Raw genomic sequence first — 16,152 nt, 5'->3', positions numbered from 1 at the left:
CATTTTCCATTGGATGGCTGCCTTGTACTGCCAATGTCCCTACAGAAGCCCTTCAGGTTACCCTCCCCATCCCTTCCTAGATCCAGCTCCAGCCCAGCTCCAGCTGTGCTTTGCCTTGCCTAACTCCATCCCAAACAAGATGAAATCCTCTCTGCTGCAGTCCAGGGTGGTGACTCTGTTATTCCTCTTACTTCCCCACCATCTCACGGTCACTGCAGTGACAGCCAAAGTCCACATTCACATCCCCATCCAGCCTGAGCTTCAGGCAAGAAACCAAGGGGAGGATGGCACCATCTACTTAGAGGCACAAACTACAGAGGTACAGAAATCACACCGCAGAAAAGCTTGCTCTTCTCCCCTCACCCCTGAGGGGATCCAGGCAATGGCCTTTCAGGTGGTTAAAGGTGGATGCAAAGAATTTCCACAGGAATGTTGATTTGCCTGAGGCAGTGCCTTCCAGGCTGCCCTTACAGGCAACAGGGAGGAAGAGATGTTCACCTGCCTTCTTTTCGTTGGTCACATAAAGCACAAAGGACTCCTGTCCCAGAGACATTTGCTCTGTGCTTGAAATGGGGCCTGAGATCATAGGTGTTCAGGATAATTCAGGTGGAAGGGACCACAGGAGGCCTGTAGTGCAACATGCTGCTCAAAGCAGGGTCAGATAGAAAGGTCAGAAACCAAAAAAATGCCCCTGCCAAAGAACTTCTGGGGGTGATAGAGAAGGAGAAGACAGTAGAGGGTTGACGGGGTGATCACATGGATAAAATGGTTTCCTATTTCCCCCTCTCCTGAGAATGAAATTCCCAGCTCTCCAGAGGGAGGAAGCTGGGACATGAACTTTGCCAGTAACGTGGAGGCAGAGAAGCTCCTGAGGCCCTCACTGACAGAGTCTGGTCCAAAGGCCACCAACCCCAATGGCACCACACCCCCAGGCATGCCTGCCTTGCTGCTGGGCACCCTGTAGCCCCAGCCAGGAGGTCTGCAAGAAACAGAGTAGGGTCTGCAGCCTGCAGCCCTGGCCACCAGCAGGTGTGGTGGGACCTCACTCCTCTAGATGAGACTGGGCTCTCCTGCATTTCCCCAGTGTGGAGCCTGCGTCACCTCCAGCTGGGAACAAAGCCCGGCAGGGAGGGCCGACACGGGAAACAGAATCTCTGTTCCGGGGTGTGAAGAGAGAGGGGAGGGCAGAGGGGGATCTGCTCATGCCCTGGGCAGTGATTCCCTCCCTGCACCCAGGACAACCCTGCTGATGCACTGTAACCTGTGAGTCCACGAGATGGGACTGCAATCTGCTCTGGCTCTAAAGATTTCTCAGTCCTTAAGACCCAGGATGCAAAGCACCAGTCTGGGGACACCTCAGCAGTCGAAGGGCCTGAATGCCTGGTGTGTTCCTGAGAATTTTTCTGCAGTCTCCCGGCACGGCTTTGACTCCTGTTGTCCGTGGAGCAGAGACTCCTTCTGAGGATGAACTCGCTCACTGTGTCACTCTGAGGACAGGCTTGACCAGGCAATCCAAATTCCAGCAAGGCCTCAACCCCACAACGGTGTCCCCCCCCCCGCCCCTCACTCTGCTTTCCAGCCCCTTCCGCCTAGAGGATTTGGGTTGGGAGGGACTGCTGTAGATCTCCAGGAGCATGATCTGCTCTGAGCTGGGCTAACTTGACAGTTAGATCAGGTTGGTAGGTGCTTTCTTCAGGAGAGTTTTTTTAAGATTTGCTGTCCCCTGCCCCAGTGCTACTCAACTAGCATGGTTATTTCTTTATTTTTTTCTTCAACTCATTTGAAATTTCCCTTACTGCATCTTCTCCTTGTTGTCTCTTCTCCTTTCCTCCACTTGGACCCCAGCCAGACCAGCCCATCTGCTTTGACTGAGGACCATCACAGTCTCACCTCCAAGCACAGCCTTGCTGGGAGCTCCTGGGACCACGCAGGCAGGCTGTGGTGGCCAGCTGCAAGCAGAGCTATGTGCTGCAGATCTGCACATGGTCTCAGAGGAGAGCTAATGGAGACATAACATGACCCAGGGCAGAACCTGTGGTCCAAAGCCAGGGCAGAGCTGGGGCAGCTGGCATGAGAAGAGCAGACCTCCAGCAGCTCCTCTCCACACCCGGGCAGGGAGTTTTGCACCCAGCAGTGCTCCTGAGAGAGGACAGTGACAAAGGACGGGGGCACTGTGAGCTGCAGTGCTGGGCACCAACCATCTGTGCTGGGTCTGGGAGTCCTGGCAGGTGGTGCTGGTGACTGTAGCCCTCGAGAAACCCCTGATCCTGCTAGCAGCTGTGAGTCTTTTCCATGACCATTGGGAACTTCCTGGAGTGTTGTGGCTGCCATCAGCACCTCATCCCTCCACTGGCCCAGCCCTGATGCCTTGCATGTGTCCCCACAGCCCCACTGTGCAGGCACAGCACAGGGTGTGTTCTGGGGTGGGGAGACATCCCTCCAGCATGGTCCCCATGACAGCCCTTGGTGTCCTGTCCCCCTCTGCCCTCCTGCCTGGCAGCATCGCACCACTCCCCAGCCCCTGCCCAGCCCTGGTCCTGTACCCCTGGGCTTAGCAGAAGGCCAAGCTACAGGGTTTGCTGGGGTCTGGGCTCAGAGAGATGCCAGGAAGTGTGGCCATTCCCTCCATACAGGTGCTGAGCCCAGCAGGCAGATGAAATTGGTCACTTTCCAAGATCACCCCTCACCAGGACCATGGGGAATGGCCAGTGCTGGAAATGGCTGGTACAAGGGGCTGGGTGTGTGAAGAGTTTCCAAGGGCAATTTCTACTCTCTTTTCAAGCAAAAACAAGATCTTTGTTCTGACAGACCCTGTTTGAGGCCCACCATGGGAGGAGGATGGTCTACAGGCCCTGTAGATGTCCCCAGGAACTCCTCCGCATGCTCCCTGTGAGCGCTGCAGAAGACCCAGGAGAGGGCTCATCCTCCCAGGAGTCATGGTTGGACATCCAATCCTCCAGCTGAGCACAGAACCCTTTCTGGATGTAATTTTTCATGTAATGGCCAGCATGCAGGGTGGGTGTGATTGTCTCAAGGCCATGAGCTGGAGACAGGGCCTGAGGGGCAGAAGCAAACTGATATGGTTCCTGGATCCTGCTTCCTTCAACGCAAGCCCCCACAAGGGGTCGCAGCCTTCTTTTTGGTGCCACCCCTCAGGAGGGACAATGGCAGTATGAGGTGGGAGGGTGGGGAGCATTCATCCTTCTTCAGCCACTTCCCAGGCCACGTGGAGGGCCAGGACAGCAAGGACTTCTGGCTCTGTACCATGAACTTCCTTTAGTGTATCCACACTCTGCATGTTTTCTTTGAATTATGTATCAGCATTTTTCTCTAACGGTGCTGCTCTGCAGAGCGAGCAGACTGTGGGGCCACAGGACCACAGGGTGACTCTGCACTGGTCATGCTGGTCAGGGTGAGAGGCAGATCCAAATAAGTGCCTATCACAGCCTCTAATCCCTCCAGGGGACTGCGGCTGTGGCAGGTGCTTGGAGGGGCTATGGAGAATTTCCAAAGCTACTAGTAGTGTCCAGGTCCACCTCTACATCCTGCCCCTGGTATTTCACAGAGGGTGACAGGAATCAATCTCCAGTCTCCCTTCCCCATGCCAGCTGGGTCCTCACTGCCTCTCCTGGGATTGCAAAGTCCTCCTTTCTCCATGGATACCTGGGTTTAGTGCTTTACCTTTAGGTGGCTCCACCTTGGAGGACCTCTCCCTTTGTGAGGTTCCACTCACTACCTACATCAGGCACACACTGTCCCAGGAGATCCCCTGTGCTCTCCTGGCAGCTCCAGATTCCCCTCCAGAAGGATGGACATCTGACACTGGGCCTTAAAATGTGGGACAGCTGTGGGTATGTAAATCCATGACCATTCATCCCCTCCACTGTCACTGGACACTGATGGGTGAGTTCTAAATCCAGCCCTTGGTGTCTAGGAGCTCATTACATGATTAAGAGCTTTTTGCTCCTGAAACCATGGAGCCATGGAGAACCCTGCATATTAGGCCTTTCTGGGGTGCAATTCCTTGGGCCTATTCTTGACACCATCTTTGGAAAAGAAGTCCAAGCTTCAAGCACTGCACTGGGTAGAACCTACTTTATTTCAGAGATACTGTGAGGGAGTCAGCTCTGACCCAGTGTTGGACACAACTTTATATGGGCACCAGGTGAGACAGAGCAGTCTCAGTAAAGGTGGAATGAATCCAAGCATTTGTGTAGCAACATAGAATCACAGAATCACAGAATCGCTGAGGTTGGAAGGGACCTCTGGAGATCATCTAGTCCAACACCCCTGCTCAAGCAGGGTCACCTAGACCATGTTGCACAGGATCGCGTCCAGGTGGGTTTGGAATATCTCCAGAGAAGGAGACTCCACAACCTCTCTGGGCAACCTGTTCCAGTGTTCTGTCACCCTCACAGTCAAGAAGCTTTTTCCTCATATTCAGATGGAACTGCCTGTGTTTCAGTTTGTGCCCGTGGCCTCACGGCCTGTCACTGGGCACCACTGAAAAGATTCTGGTCCCATCCTCTTGACACCCTCCCTTCAGATATTTGTATAAATTGATAAGATCCCCTCTCAAACTTCTCTTCTCCAGGCTGAACAGGCCCAGCTCTCTCAGCCTTTCCTCAGAAGAGAGATGCTCCAGTCCCCTAATCATCTTTGTAGCCCTTTGCTGGACTTGCTCCAGTAGTGCCACATCCCTCTTGTACTGGGGAGCCCAGAACTGGACGCAGTACTCCAGATGGGGCCTCAGCAGGGCTGAGTAGAGGGGGAGAATCACCTCCCTCCACCTGCTGGCAACACTCTTCCTCATACACTCCAGGATACCATTTGCCTTCTTGGCCACAAGGGCACATTGCTGCCTCATGCTTAACCTGGTGTCCACCAGCACTCCCAGGTGCTTCTCAGCAGAGCTGCTTTCCAGCAGGTCAACCCCCAACCTGTACTGCTGCATGGGGTTATTCCTCCCCTGGTGCAGGACCCTGCACTTGCCTTTGTTGAACTTCATGAGGTTCCTCTCCGCCCACCTCTCCAGCCTCTCCAGGTCTCTCTGAATGGCAGCACAGCCCTCTGGTGTATCGGCCACTCCTCCCAGTTTTGTATCGTCAGCAAACTTGCTGAGGGTGCACTCTGTCCCTTCATCCAGGTCACTGATGAAGAAGGTGAACAAGACTGGACCCAGTACTGACCCCTGGGGGACACCGCTAGCTACAGGCCTCCAACTAGACTCTGTGCCACTGATCACAACTCTCTGAGCTCTCCCATTCAGCCAGTTCTCAATTCACCTCACTGTCCACTCATCCAGCCCACACTTCCTGAGCTTACCTATGAGGATGCTATGGGAGACAGTGTCAAAAGCCTTGCTGAAGTCAAGGTAGACAACATCCACTGCTCTCCCCTCATCTGCCCAGCCAGTCATTCCATCATAGAAGGCTATCAGATTGGTTAGGAATGATTTCCCCTTGGTGAAGCCATGCTGACTACTCCTGATCACCTTCTTTTCCTCCACATGCTTGGAGATGGCCTCCAGGATGAGCTGCTCCATCACCTTTCCAGGGATGGAGGTGAGGCTGACTGGCCTGTAGTTCCCTGGGTCCTCCTTCTCGCCCTTTTGGAAGACTGGGGTGACACTGGCTTTCTTCCAGTCCTCAGGCACCTCTCCTGTTCTCCAGGACTTTTCAAAGATGATGGAGAGTGGCTTAGCAATGACATCCGCCAGCTCCCTCAGCACTCGTGGGTGCATCCCATTGGGGCCAATGGATTTGTGGGTGTCAAGTTTGCTTAAATGATCTCTAACCCATTCCTCCTCCACCAAGGCAAAGTCTTCCTTTCTCCAGACTTTCTCTCTTGCCTCCAGGGTCTGGGGTTCCTGAGGGCTGACCTGACCAGTAAAGACTGAAGCAAAGAAGGCATTCAGTAACTCTGCCTTCTCTGCATCCTTCGTCACCAGGGCACCCACCCCATTCAGCAAAGGGCCCACATTTTCCCTAGTCTTCCTCTTGCTACTGATGTCTTTCAAGAAGCCCTTCTTGCTGTCCTTGACATCTCTAGCCAGATTTAATTCCAAACGGGCCTTAGCCTTCCTTGTCACATCCCTGCATACTCTGACAACATTCCTACATTCCTCCCAAGTGGCCTGTCCCCCTTTCCACATCCTGTATACTTCCTTCTTCTGGTTGAGTTTTGCCAGGAGCTCCTTGCTCATCCATGCAGGTCTCCTGCCTCCTTTGCTTGACTTCCTACTCATAGGGATGCACCGCTCTTGAGCCTGGAGGAAGTGATGTTTGAATATTACCCAGCTCTCTTGAACGCCCCTTCTTCTAGGGCCCTAACCCATGGGATTCCTCCAAGCAGGTCCCTGAAGAGGCCAAAGTTTGCTCTCTTAAACTCCAGGGTTGCCATCCTACTTAGTGCCCTAGAGGCCTTAGAGCCCCCAGTGCCTGATAGGGCAGTGCTGGTTACATGGCTGCAGTTTGTGGCTGTGAGGTGAGCTGTGCCTCAGTGCCTGATATGCCACTGCTGGTCCTGTGCCTGATGTTTGTAGTTGTGAGGTCACTTGTGACCAAGGCCCTCATAGGCCAGTGCTGGTTACATGGCTGATGTTAGTGGTGGTGAGGTCACTTCTGGCTCAGTGCCTGATAGGCCAGTGCTGGTCATGTGGCTGCTGACTATGGTTGTGAGGTTACTTCTGGCTCAGGATCTGATAGGCCAGTGCTGGTCTTTTGGCTGCTGTTTGTGGTTGTGAGGTCACTTGTGGCTCAGTGCCTGATTGGCCAGTGCTGGTCATGTGTTTACTGAATATATTTGTGAGGTCACTTGTGTCTCAGTCCCTGATAGGCTAGTGCTGGTCATGTGGCTGCGGTTGCCAGTTGTGAGGTCACCTGTGCCTCAGTCCCTGATAGGCCAGTGCTCGACACGTGGCTGCAGTTTGTGGCTGTGAGGTCACTTGTGCCTCAGGGCCTGGTAGGCATCAGGGGATTTACTGCAATATGGAGCATTGTGCTTCATCCTGCGCATCTTGGGGGAACTTAACAACATCTTTCTTCATCCTAAGACTTCCAGCTCCCCTGTGTAGATTAACAGCTCTCACTCTCCTGCTACCTCAGTGATTAGGACTGAATTTGGATTTCGGTCTGCTCTGAACATTATTCGAGCGGTCTGTTTTGGAACCAGATAGGCGCGTCTCCTCCTGTAAGGCTGACGTTTGGAGGCACAAGTGACCTCACAACCACAAACACCAACCACAGCACTAGCACTGGCCTATCAGGCCCTCAGGCACAAGTGACCGCACAGCCACAAACTGCAGCCACATGACCAGCTGTTACGAAACTATCATATACTCACTGGGTCTTCGAGAATCTTAACATGCTGAGCTGAGAATTCTCTGTTTAACTCTTTAGTTCAGTAAAGTGAACAGATCGAGCTGGGTGCCTCAGAAGAGGGACCCCGAATGGAAAATTCCCTGGATATTTATATCCCTACGGTCTCAGTTACCCATCCCTCATGGGATCGTGCGATCCAATAGAAATATCAGCTCTGGGGTCTTCTCACCCTCCATTCGGTATCTTCACTGTCTCTGGGCGTTTGCTTTCTTCTTACCTTGTGGCTACAGATAAAGAAGCCATGTGGCAATAGCCCAATGGTTTCTAGAATTTTCCAGTACAAACATGATTAACCATTTCCTAATCAGCTAGGCTTTAACACTACTATTAAATTCCTTAAAACCAGCACTGGCCTTGCAGTCACTGAGGCACACGTGACCTCACAACCACAAACAGCAGCCACATGACCAGCACTGAGGGTTGGCAGCCGACATGCGCCTCTGCCTCAGCGACACAAAGGGCACAGCACCACACATGGCAGCACACAGGGCACCCCCAAGCACCCCACAACACACAAAGCCCAACTCTCCAGCCCTTCCATTCCCTTCTAGGCCTCCAAGGCCTTGCAACAGGCACTGCCTCTGAACATCCAGTCACAGCCCGAGGCCTGCTCACTTCCCACCTCCAGGAAGCAGAGTGCAAGTGCTCTCACAGGGACTGATCAGGCCAGCCCTTGCCTCTCGCTTGTGCCTCAACTTCTCTGAACAAGAAATCTCTTGGAAAATGTGGCAGATACCTTTTTGGGGGGTGACATTCCTTCCGTCTCCTCCAACAGCCTCTGCACCCATTCCCCAATGACTGCATACGTGGACAGAAAATCAGAGACCTCTAACGTGTTACAGTACCAAATGTGTCATCAAAGCAGGTGGACACCTCAAAGACAGAGACAGCATTCAGACCTTGCAGGAAAATCTCACAAGCTCCCTGCTGTTTTGGCAGGGGCAATTTCTAAAGCACACACACCCTGGGAAGAAGAGATTACTAACACCACTGCTCACACCAGCACTAGATTCATTTAGCAGCCTCAAAAGTCTAGCTGGACTCCCGAGCTGACCGGCAGGAGGCTGCAAGCTTCTGCTTAGCAACAAGTGGAAAGTCCAACTCCATGTCCACGTTCACCAGAGAACATCATCTGTTTTTTAATCTCATGATGACAGACTGGAATAAAATTTGTGCCAGATGATGGGGAACACCTACTTCTGCTTGATTAATGAGTTGCATTTCTGTATTGCTGTGGAGCTCTGCAGGGCTCAATCCCTCCTCTGAGCACAAGCAACAAACCCAGAAGTGACCTCACCACCAGCATCCAAGCCATGGGTCTTCTTCTGACCTGTCAACTGCTCAGGTAGAAAGGACCTCACAAGCACCTTTCCAGCCACAGCTCTGCTGCTATCCAATCAGTTCATCACTCAGAAGTGACCTCACGCTTAAGACAGCAGGGCCTCACGCCCAGGCAGAGGGAGAAGCTTCCCGCAACTCACAAGTCTGGTTCCTTCCCCAAGGCTGAACAAACACAGCAAATCCTCTACGCATCCAGAACAACCAGCCTTCTCCTGTTTTATGCCCTGACAATTGGAGACACACGGAAGGACTCAGGCCAGAGCATCTCGGCTGGTGAAACCAGAAGAGCCACAAGTCGGCAACTCTCCACCCTGACCTAGGAGCATGGAAATAACAATGGCAAGTGGGAGCACTGGCCGTTCATCCACTTTCAAGGCCCTTGACAAGCAAAACAGCTCACACTTACAGAGCTGCTCTGCAAACACCCTGCAGGCTGCTGCCAGGGTCACAGGTCTCGGAGCGAAGCAAGAGGCCTGGAGCAAAAACAACAGCTAAGGCACGGCATGACATGTGGGGACAGCCTCTCTCAGAGCCACTCAGAAATGCAGTTTTCAGACCAAAGAGACCACTGGGAAGGGCCCCTCGCGAGGACACCAGCAGCCTGCTCACACTTTGCCCAGCAGCTCCCAAATGCAGCTCGGAGCAGCACCTGGGGGCTGCGGTGGCAGCAGCAGCTCAGGAAAATGCTTCCGAATGGGTCTCCGACCCCCAGCAGGGGCAAAGCTTCCTGCCCCCCAACCCCAGCAGCCGCCCTGGCCCAGCTGCTCGGGGCAGGCCGCCACATCTGGCTGCAGGGCAGCTCCCCGCTCTGTCCCCGGTCGTTCTGTGCCGTGCTCACAGCCCCACCAGCCCCTGCTGCAGCTCCTGCAGGAAAGCAGCCCCAGGGCCAGCACTGCTGCCCCCACCCCACAGGAGGGCAGCCGCCAGCAGCTGAAGGCGCCCGCAGCCCCGCCAGCCCCGCTCACACCCGCTCTCACCTGCTCCCTCCCTCCAGCTTGGCTCCTGCTCCCCTTTCATGGCTGTTTTTCCACATGCCGCACTCTGATTGGCTGACAGAGCCACCAGTCAAACCCTGCCCTACCCTCCTCCCCTGTCCGGCCAATAGGAGGGCAGCACTGGGGGCGATGCCATGGCAACACTGCGGCCCTGTGTGACCCCACGGGCGGCTCCTCCCCCTCCCCCGCAGTGAGGCGCCATGTTGTGGGTGGCAGCACAGGGCAGCGTGAGGCATCACAGGGCCTGGGGGCAGCGCGGCCCCATATGGCCGGGCAGTGCGGGGCCCCTGGGCCTGGCTGCTGCCCTGCTGGGGCTGCCCTATGCCACAGGGACTTGTGGGGTGGCGATGGCACCCCCACCTGTTTCCAAGCTGCTCTCCCAAACAGGCTGTCTTTTGGGTGCAGAGGTCTGACCTCAGTTTGCAGGAGGACAGAGGTTGTGGCCATCTGAGGACAACACCTCTGAGCCCAAAACGTGCTCTGCCAAGTGAGAAGCGTAAAATGATGCAGGGGGAAGGAAGAGAGGTTCTCCCAAACAAGTGGACTCCTTGGGGTTGTTGCACGGTGAAGGATCCATTTCCAACATGGGCATTTCCAGCAGGCTCTTGAGAGCCCCACGGAAGCTGCAGGACACCCCAGCTCCAGGACATAGGCCCCTTTCCTGCCAGATCCAGATCCCAAAGGGGGACCCACTCCCAGGGAAACCTGGCCCTGGATTGCCCCCTTCCTCCATGCTGACTGTTCCCAGACACCTTCTTCTCCCTCATGTGCCCAGAAATGTGATCGGAGAAGATTGGCTCCATGACACACTCCTCACCAACATGAGGCTGGATGGTCTGGAGCTCCCTGGTCTGTCCTGGGCACCTTTTTTTGAAGATGGGCACAACATATTCCTTCTTTTGGTCTTTGGAACTTCCCCCACCGCCCGATCTCCACAACCTTTCAAAGATGATAGAGAGCAGCCTTGCTGTCACAGCAGCCAGCTCTCTGCATGTCCATGGATGCCAGCCATCCAATCCCATAGACTTCTCTGGGTTGAGCTCTTGCAAGTCATTCCTCACTCAAGACTTAGGCACTGCAGGTTGTTTTTCTCCTCAGCAGTCCTGACTCTAGGCACAACAGCTCAGGAGACCTTGCTGGTGAAGACTGAAGCCAGGAAGGACTTGACTTCCCCAAACCTATCTACCTCTACATCTCTGCCCCATTCAGCAGTGAGCCCACATTTCCTTTTTTATTCCTTTACTGTCACCGAAGCAGTAGCGGCTCTTCTTCCTGTCCACATTCCCACAAGTGTCTCTATCGCAGAGGAGCTTTGGCTTCCTTAACACCATCCCTACTTTGCTGGACAATATTTCTAAATGCTTCTTTTGCAGCCTCTCCCTTCTTCCTCTTTCCGTACGCTGCCTTATTGCGCTGGAGCTCATGTGGGAGCTCCCTGTTTAGCCAAGCTGGGGTCCAGAGATGGCTACTAATTTGACAAACTCTTCATTATGGAGCATTCTTGTGCTTGACAGGTGCTGTCCTAAATGACCTGTTGGCTTTCCTGAGCTACTCTGCCCTTCAGAGTTGCCTCCCTTTGTCCATCCCATGGAAGAGCTCCATACATCCAAGCTACACCTTCATACATAGGGTATCCCATTCCTCATCTTCCCTGGTGGTGTCTCCTGAAGAACTTGCACCCTGCCTTTGAAGGACTCCAGTCGTACTAGTGATCTCACCACATCTCAGTTATTCCAACCATGTGGCACTCCTCTCACAGCTTGTGCATCTCCATCTGCTCCTGGCTGCACCCCAGGCTGCATATACTTGGGCAGCAGAGCATCAGCTGTGGTGCCGACTGAAGATCTGTCACAGGGAAACATGTTACCAAGGACCATATGCATGCAAAGGCTTTGACTGCAAGTGGTGACATGCTGGCCTGGATAGCAGGTGGCAATGTAATGGTGAAAGGAGGTTCCCACTAAGACAGCAAAGCCTGCAGTTCCCAAGGCCAGCAAGAAACACAGCTGGGCTGTGCAGGAATGGCAGGAGAGGGGTTTGCTGCCTCAGCTGACTCTGTGGCACTTTGGTGCCTGTGACAGAGGTGAACCAATCTCTAGGCAGGACAGGGTGCCACTGAAGAAGTCCCTGGTTCTGTGATCCAGCCACCCTGAGGACATCATTAACACAGTCCCTGTTCATATCATCCTGGGGGGGTGAGAAGGGGTTCAGGAGGAGGAGAGCTAGAAGGATTTGAAAGTGCAGAGACTAGAGCGGAGCCCTTGGTGTCATGTGCCTCCCATTTGTGCACCATGCTTGGATGTAGACAGTGCAGAGAGTGCCTAAAGGCAGTGGTGGGATTCATTTGTTTGGGCACAGGTAGGGAACCCAAGATGCCCTGGGGCACTTGCCCTGCAAGCACTCCTAAAAGGCATGGCTTCCTGTAGGTCCCATGCTGGAACTACTAGAGACATGTGGATGTGCTGGACACCACAGGCATCCGACATGGTCCTGCCAGCCTATTTCTATGTCATTAAATCAAGTGTCTGCACTGAATTGCATTAGCTGTTTGGAACACTGGGATCTTCCTGTTTCTCAGCTTTATAGTGAGTGGAGCTCTAGTAGTAGGAGGCATCTAGGGTCATTTGAGATGGCCAAGGGAATTCTCCACCTGGCCCCCCAACTCATGCTCTAGAAGGATGGGGGTGTCATAGCTGCTCCATCAGAGCAAGCAGACTCTGGCACATGCCTTGGTCCACCTCTGTCTCTTCCAATGTCACCAGGTGTTTGTTTGTGAGCAGCTGACTCCCACCCTCCATCTCCAGGGATTATAACCGGAGCTTAGACCAGGATCTCCCATGCAGACACCTATGTTGTGCTCACTCCAGTTTTGGCAAGGGGAATCCCACCGCCTGTATGTCTGTGGAGTTCATAGGAGGGATCTGCATCCCACTGCATCCCAGGGGCTTCTAAATGGGCATGAGATGCCCAGATTAACTCATCTGAATCAATACTTGAAGGATGGGAAAATGAGCTTCCTTCTTGGCCCTTTCTAGGTGTCCTGCCAGTTAAGACATGGGAAGATGGATTTCCAAAGCGGGACATGTCTACCTGTCGTAGATAACAATCCTCTGATGAAATAAGTGACAATGCTGTAACTGGTCTCTCTGTATTGCTTAGAGAGGGACCATCAGTGATTATTTTAGTTTATTCCAGTGAACATTTCCCAGGAGGAGGGAGCACAAGGGACAGAGAAAGTCACGTCTTCAGCTGGGTCTCTGCTCCCGAGTCGGGCCAGGCTCATGGGATGAAAGGAGGTCATAGCAACTGGGCAGCACTGCCCAGACACAGCTGTGTGCAGGAGCAGCTCCTTTGCAAAGAGTAGCAGGGCTCTGGGCACTGCCTGCTGCTGCCGCCAGATGAGACATGACAGAGAGAAGTGCAAGGCAGTGTGGAGTGGGAGGAGAGGGGAGAGCTCGTTGTGGGAGAAATCTTCACAGCCCCTGACACGGTAAGTCTCTGGCTGCAGGGCAATGCTACTGAGGTTCCTGGAAAGGTCTTGAAATCATTCCAGTCACACGATTAGATTTTTAAGGATCGATCTCCTGGCTTTTCCTTTGCAGAGGAGGGGGAGATGCTTCAGAGCAGGGATTCCCTGCCACAGCGTCACAGGGACAGGGCATCTTGCTACCTTCTCCCACGGATCCTGCAGGGGGGTGAAGCTGGGGTGTGCACACAGGTCTGCGCAGGGCTGTGATTCAGAGCAGTGTCCCTGCGCCCCAGGGTGCTGTGTGCCCAGGGCAGTGACTCTGCCACCTGCAAGGGTCAGCACTCAGCCTGCCCGGGGAGCTCCCCATGGCACTACCGGCAGAAGCTCTGGGTGGGAGGAGAGATCGCCGGCAGGGCAGCTTGAGCCTCCTGCCAAGAGGATGCTATTCGGGTCAGGGCTGCTCACAGCTCCAGCTCATTCCCAGGACATTTCTGGAGGAGACTTTTCAAATGGAAGGTCAAGGCAGGGGATACATGAAAGAGAAGGAGCTGTCATGAGTCTGTGCTTTCAGTTTGATTCTCTTTGGGTGGGGTGTAATGGGATTGCATCTGTCAGCTTTACAGAGGGGACTGAGACAGTGACACTGAGAGAGGAGCAGTTCTGGGAGGGACTCAGCAAATGCCTTCATGCACCCCTCAGCCTAAGGACAGAACCAGCATCACCTTTCCAGCCTCACCAAGGTTTCTCTCCCCTGCTCCATAGCACCGGCAAACACGGAGGTGCCCTGGGCAGTGTCCTGCCCCCGGGAGGTTTCTGCAGGGCAGAGCTGAGCACCCAGCGGGTGGGATGGGGTGTGTGAGCACTGAGAGGGGAGAGATGTGGGGACAGAGAAACAGCTCCCCGCAGGGACGGCTCCAGGCAACAGAGTCATGCTCAAAGTGTGAGAGGAAACTGTCAACTCCAACGTCTCCTCTCCTCTCCCAAGCAGCACAGCCCTCTGCTATCAAGCCTGGGGGGTGCAGGGCAGGAGTCGTTTCCTTGGCAGCTGGACATTCAGGAGAGGATACGCTCCTTAGTGCCCTTCTGTCCCTCCCTGGCCCTGCCTCCCTCCGTACAAATATCATGGTATTGCTCCATGTTTCCCACCTGCCCACGCTGCCCTTGTGCTTCCCCTTGGACTCTCTGGGCAGGGGGCTTTCTGATGCAGTTCAGACACTGACCTTGTGGGTCCTGCCATGCAGACATGTACTTGACGGTTAGGTGCTCTTCTAACCTGTGGGTCTATGGGCAATGCAGTGTGGGGGTCTGGGAATGAGCCAGTTCTCTCATCAGGACACCCCATCCTTAGGACATTCCGCCATTTCCCTGGGGTGTCTGGCTGGGCTGCAAGCTGCCCTCCACAAGGACACAGCTCTCCCATTGCAGCTGCGTGTTATCTAGGTGGCCCAGGCAGAAGCCACCTAGATACTGAGGCCACGCTGGGACATGCTGGTGGGAGGCTGGATGTGGGCAGCTGGAAGGAGCCTGCTGTGTTCCTGGCTAGAAGGAGACAGCTGAGACCTGCCTCACATCCCCCCAGAAAGAGTGCTGATGGGCACTTTGCAAGTGCATTCCTCTGCTCTCCGCAGTGTCGTTTCTTTTTGGGGTAACACGAGTGCAATTGTCCTACACCTCCGAGGTGGGAGCACAGGGCATCTGGGAAGAAGGCAGATGGACAGACCAGCTCTGCTCCCTCTGCACTCAAGCCAGAGTGAATCCTTTTGCCTCTCCAGAATCACAGCTGCTCACTCTGAGTGCAGCAGCAATGCTGAGTATTTCTACCTCCAGGAATGCTCCTCAGGTGTGACAGGGTCAGCTAAAGGAAACAAAAGAAGCCTTAAAACTATTAATGACCCCACATTATTTAGAAGTGGGAGTGAAGATGCTGAAAATGCCTTCAACATTATGTGTGGATGAAATCTGACTGGAACTGGGAATATAAATTTTAGTCACCTATTTCCATGTACACAGTGCTGTCGGTCAGGGCTGACTGCTCTGGAGCACATGGGCAGAGGCCCCTGCTCCTCATAGCAAACTCAGCTAGCACAAAGCAGAGCTCAAGCCATGGAGCTCAGTGATGGTGCTACTGAGATGGGTAGAGGTAGTGTGTGTGTTTGGGGGAGGTTATGAGAAACCTTTGCTCAGAGAAGTCTGCCCTAATTCATCTCTATCTGTTCTTCCTTGAAGAGTCCCCAAAGCGCAAAGGGAGCAAATGTCCAACAGCAGCTCCCTCAATGAGTTCCTCCTCCTGGCATACGCAGACACGCGGGAGCTGCAGCTCTTGCACTTCTCGCTCTTCCTGGGCATCTACCTGGCTGCCCTCCTAGGCAATGGCCTCATCATCACAGCTGTAGCCTGTGACCACCGCCTCCACACCCCCATGTACTTCTTCCTCCTCAACCTCTCTGTTTTAGACCTTGCCTCCATCTCTGTCACTGTCCCCAAATCCATGGCCAATTCTCTCTGGAGAATGAAGGCCATTTCTTACTTGGGATGTGCTGGCCAGGTCTTTTTCTTCTTTTTTTTATGTTCAGCAGAGTATTATCTCCTCACTGTCATGGCCTATGACCGCTTCGTTGCCATCTGCAAACCCCTGCACTACGGCACACTCATGGGCAGCAGAGCTTGTGTCAAAATGGCAGCAGCTGTCTGGGGCAGTGCTTTTCTCTATGCTCTCCTGCACACTGCTAATACTTTTTCAATACCACTCTGCCAAGGCAATATCATGGAGCAGTTCTTCTGTGAAATCCCCCAGATCCTCAAGCTCTCCTGCTCAGACTCCTACCTCAGGGAAGTTGGCCTTCTTGTGCTTAGTGGCTTTTTATTCTCTGGGTGTTTCATTTTCATTGTGCTGTCCTACGTGCAGATCTTCACTGCTGTGCTGAGGATCCCCTCTGAGCAGGGCCGGCACAAAGCTTTTTCCACG

The sequence above is a fragment of the Apteryx mantelli genome, chromosome 11, assembly GCF_036417845.1.
Source record: "Apteryx mantelli isolate bAptMan1 chromosome 11, bAptMan1.hap1, whole genome shotgun sequence".
Taxonomy (NCBI): domain Eukaryota; kingdom Metazoa; phylum Chordata; class Aves; order Apterygiformes; family Apterygidae; genus Apteryx; species Apteryx mantelli.
This window is presented reverse-complemented; position numbering follows the sequence as displayed.